Source organism: Sycon ciliatum, chromosome 9 (assembly GCF_964019385.1).
Source record: "Sycon ciliatum chromosome 9, ocSycCili1.1, whole genome shotgun sequence".
Classification (NCBI taxonomy): Eukaryota; Metazoa; Porifera; class Calcarea; order Leucosolenida; family Sycettidae; genus Sycon; species Sycon ciliatum.
Genome location: NC_088651.1, coordinates 13,968,527 through 13,973,881, shown reverse-complemented (window position 1 = coordinate 13,973,881; position 5,355 = coordinate 13,968,527).

Sequence of the window (5,355 nt, the reverse complement as noted above, 5' to 3'; positions counted from 1 at the left end):
GGAGGAGTACATCGGGAAGGTGCTGAGATCAGCGGAAGAAGCATCGGCACTGGTAACGGCAGTACGGCGTGACCAGAACCTTGCTAGTATGATGGCTACACCATTCCTGGCCATGCAGACGTGCAAGATCTTCCACTGTCGTAAACGCACCCTGCCCCGTTGTCTCTCGGATATCTTTGGGATGATGACTATCCAAGTAGCAGAGCGTCACACCGGTGAGTCGTACAAGAATTGGAATGCGATCCCCGCTCGTGTGCAGTCCCTCATCCTGGATCTCGGAAAGTTCTCTTTCTGCATGCTGAACAAGCAGCAGCTGATATTCACTGATGCTGACCTGGAGGCACGATCGATTGCCAGGGAAGCAAAGTCACTGGGCCTTCTTGTACTGGCCGACAGCAGCAGCAGGGATACGGACCGGTTATGGATGTTCAGCCACCTGACATTACAAGAGTCTCTGGCTGCTCGCTATGTGGCTGTACACAAGACAACAACATTGGCACATGTTGTTCGCCTGGTTGAGTCACTGGGACCCGAAACCAGCCACTTACGCACGTTCTGGATGCTGCTGACGGCTCAGCTGAACGCGGAGAAGGCTGACTGCTTGATCAACGGTCTACTTACACGGAAAAAGTCAGGCAAGAGAGACTGGCAAAACTGGGATGGTGACGGTGAAGGTTTGGCTGACACGACGGCACTGAACATGTTCCCACTGGATATGCTCGAGGTCCTTAGCGCCGGATTAAACTACGAGGAAATCCATCGCCTATCGGAAGAGTTGTTATCTGACCGAATCGACGGACGAAGTGGCAAACAGTACGTCGAGAATCGCAGTCAATACGGTCGATCATCTACGGGTGAGGAATTCCTGAGTACAATGTTGCTGGCTTGGGTGGAACGCTGCCCGGACGCAACGCCTGCTACACTGGCTACTGCTCTCCGTCGTATGGGTAAAGAGGTACTCGCACAGTCTCTTACTGCTAACAAGCCAGATAAACCACTGCTACAGAACAGTCCCTTCCACAACGATATAACGGAGGAGCATCGCGGAAACTTGCATCTCGCCTTGCTGTGCTATGCTGAGTATTCTCATCACCATGGCAACGACACCCATCCCATGTCCAGTATTGCTGCTGCGTTGCAGTGCATGGAAGTACGGATCAGTGGTAGGTACCATCCTGCAGTGTTGCGTGCCTATGATGTAGCCATCAATGTCCACCACAGCAGTGTGAGGACTGTGAACATATACAACCTGGAGCCCCGTCACCCAGTGTCACTGCCAGCATCGTTACTCAAGTGTAGCAACATCACCAATCTCCGTATCCATGACTGTAGCTGGCAGTGGCAGGAGATTACCTCCGTTATCAAGTCATCACACCTACAACTGGAGAAGATCACAGTAGAAGAGTGCGATTTCAGTGATGCTTCCAGTAGCAGTGTAGCATCACACCCAGTCAACACCCAGCCAGCACAGGCTACAAGCAGTGGAGAGGTAACATTGTCAGAACAGGTCACCAGCATCCCCGCACTACTCCTGGCCAACGCACTTGCCGACGATCCCCGCCTCCAGGATTTCAACCTGGGGAGGTGTAACGGTATTGACGAAGAGGGTCTGCGCCTGATCTGCACAGCACTGCATAGTGCATCACGTCTGTCTGAATTAGGCATTCATCAGTCCCACTCGGTACACTGCATCAATGTCCTGACAGAAAACCTGCACACTGCCTGGCCCTGCATGACACAGCTAGTAGTCGGTGATGGCTTGGTGCCACAACAGCAGGATAGCCTAACCGACGATGACGTCACTGCATTCCTGCATGCCATCAACAGCCATACCTCACTTCAGAAACTAGCAATCTGGGACAGCCATACTGAAGTGGCCCCCGTGGACGCCTGCCAGCGTCTCTTCAGCAGCAGTTCCTATAGATCTTCCTTGCACACGATTCTCCACCTAGAACAGTGACAGTAGTACGGCAGCTATCTTGCCAGTACCGTCATCTAATGATGCATAACTAGACACATAGTCGGTAGTAATTCCACATTATCCTGAAACAGTCTACTAGTATGCAGTGACAGATTATGTAAGAGAAGAAAACAATTTAAAACTGTACCAATACAGATTGTGTACCACTAGCAGTACCAGTAGGCCTCGACTGTGTATTCTCTAGGCTTACAGCACATATACAGGTTTACTGTTAGATAACCCTAAGGCTTTCCAGGACATTTAGTCACCACGTCATTGTGGTGGTATTTCTGCTCTCCAACCCCCTTCACCACCCCCCCCCCCCCCCCTCTCGTTACCCACTAAGCATTTTATCCGGATCCCTCGCCATCCGGAAGAAAATAGCTGGTTACTTATTTACAGCATACTTGTGGCATCCAACATAATCGGTGTTCGGTTATCCGGTTCCCTCGCCTATCCGGATATCTTTGTGGAAAACGGATGTGTGCGATTAAACGAGTTCTGACTGTACCATGCTTTTCCACCCACCCTGAACTCCATTCTGCTATCCTCAATCCACATCCTGCTGCCTACTCGCATCATTATAAATTCTTGTCCACTCGTTTCCAACATAGAACATAGAACAAACAGTGTACTTTGGTATCAATGTACACATGTACACGTGACTGCCATCATCATTGTACATGACACTTATACTTTGTCATCCACTCGGTCAGTTGACTGACGTGTAGCCATTGAGACATCATTCATATTCCTGCATAGCCAGGTACCCAGTCTAGTCGCTTTGTAGATCTCAGTCTCACAATCCAGGCTAAAGAATATCTACATGATAGGTTTACCATCGAACTATTTACGTACATGTATACAATCATCCCCCCCCCCCCTCCCCACACCTCCCCCCCCCCATCCCCACACTTCCCCTCCCCCTTCCCCCCCCCCCCCCCATCCCCACATCTCCCCCTCCCCCCCCCCCGCCCCACACCTCCACTGCTTGTTGTTGCTTATTTAAAATTACTTCGCAGATTCTAACGGGCAAGTTACCCAATGACAAGAAAGCGAAGCTGCTCTTATGCTGTATACAGTCATCCACACAGCCCCCCCCCCCCACACACACACCTCCACTGCTGCTCTTTACTCTATACTAAAATCATCCACGCAGCCCCCCCACACACACACTGACACCTCCACTGCTGCCGCTCTTACCTAGTATGCTGTTGACAGATACACGTAGTAGTGTAGATATTTGTAATTCACAATGCACATATCCTTCAGGTCATTGAGCTATGATGATTGTGTGGATGGGTATTCTATGCACTGTGTGTTATGTTGGCGTGTGTCTGGACGGTGTGACCGGCCCATCAAAATTCTTTGTCCTTGGGCGGGGAGACCAGCATTGTTGAACTGTGGCTTTATCCTCGAATTTAGTGTGACAGCCCAGGCCCGTTCAAATACGCGGCATGTAAATGGCCTGTTGATGATGTGTATCATAATGATTGGGAGTGCATGCTGTGCCGTGGTGGAATAATTTCATGTTGGTTGTCCCATATGATTGTACTTGGCATGTACTAGTGTGATGTAGTGTATTTCACTGATCTTTCAAGTAGAGAGAAAGTGTACAAATCTCAGGCAGGTGATTTGGACCATGGCATGTTGCCCGTTGTTATCACAATTAGTAACACACTTCATTGCGTGTGTGTGTACTTGTGTAGGGGGGAAGGGGGGGGGGGGTGCATGGTTTCGTGTGTATGTGTGTGTGCCTATAGTTTACCGAATGGGGGGGGGGGGGGAGGCATGTGTGTGCGTGTGTGTAGTTTACTTACCGTAAAGTGGTGGATAAAAGCCGGGCTTATAAGCACATAAGCCGCTTTCTGCACCAGGCTTTAATGCAAACCATGCTTGTATGCACCAGTGATATTTTTGCCAGGCTTCTACGGGCGACACGCTTAGATCTACCACTGACTACCGGTATGGCGGCAGTTTTACTATGCACCGTACATAGCGCATGCACTCTTGACCCACCCGATCCGCGCGACAGGCATAATAATTATGCCTTTGACCCGTTTGATTTTCAGGCTTCTATCCGCGATGTGCTTGTATGCGAACCCGGCTTTTATCCGCGACTTTACGGTAATTAATGTCGGTTACATTCTATCCAGTGAGGGTGGTGGCATAGCTAGGATGCCCTGGAACAGTGACCTGTTTCTGAGATTCCATAGAAAATTGTTGTCAAAGTCCAGCACTACATACATGTAATACCAGTGTAAGTCCATAGAGTATGCAGTGAAAATAATTGACACAGTCCCACTATACTGCAATGTGAACCATCTGTCCAGTCAAGTGAGGATGTGTTGCTTCTCAGGTTCATACTAGTCTGCATGTCAAATTAGTGGAAGGTACTGGAAAGGTTGTCATGGTGATTGTAAAATCACCGCGTTACACAATCCACTTCTCTGGCCTACATTTCCTCATACGGTCAGACCTCGCTTATCCGGTCCTCTTTTATCCGGATCCCTCGCCATCCGGAAGAAAATCGTTGGTTACCGATTTACAGCATATGCCATGCATACATTCAGTATGTGTGTTTGATTATCCGGTTCCCTCGTCTATGCGGATATCTTTGTGGAAAACGTAGATGTAGGTGTGCAATTATGCGAGGTCTGGCTGTAGCGGGTAACAATGAACTGTGTGTGATTGCGCTGGACTTTCCTTTCCCATCAACACCTTGCTAAAGTATGTTTACAATGATCATACTGAAGTACCATTACAATACAGAATCAGAGAGACCCACGCCATGGTGCAAACGAGTTTCATTCACGGATACAATTTTACTGGAATTCGGAGCAGTGATGGGATATGCGACAGCATTTGGCCGTATTTTCCCTAACAAAAGCCCAGGTCTCCAATAATGACCAGGGGTGAGGGTGGTTTGAAATAATAACAGCACAGTCTCTAATACCGTATTTGTCGGAGTATAGTGCGCACCTTTGTATAACGCGCACCCCCAATCTTCATTGGGGGTGCGCACTTCAATCTGCATTGAAGTACATGCATTTCATATTCGGAGCATAGTGCGCACCTGCAATTTAGGGCCTAAAATAGCACATCTAAAGTGCGCACTATACTCCGGAAAATACGGTAGTGTATTGGCATCGGAAATATCGTTGACCGGATTGTCTAGGTAAACCAGCAGACAAGCAGCGGCACCCTCCCCCCCCCCCCCCCCCTCCCCCACACACGCACTCTGAAAAAGCCCCCAGCCCTCCTCCCCCCCCCCCGGCCAAACACGCACTCTGAAACAAGGCACATGACCCCGCCCCCGCACCGTTCGACAGCTTGCAAGACACACACACACACACACACACACGCATACACAACCAAGTATGAGTACTTCGAAG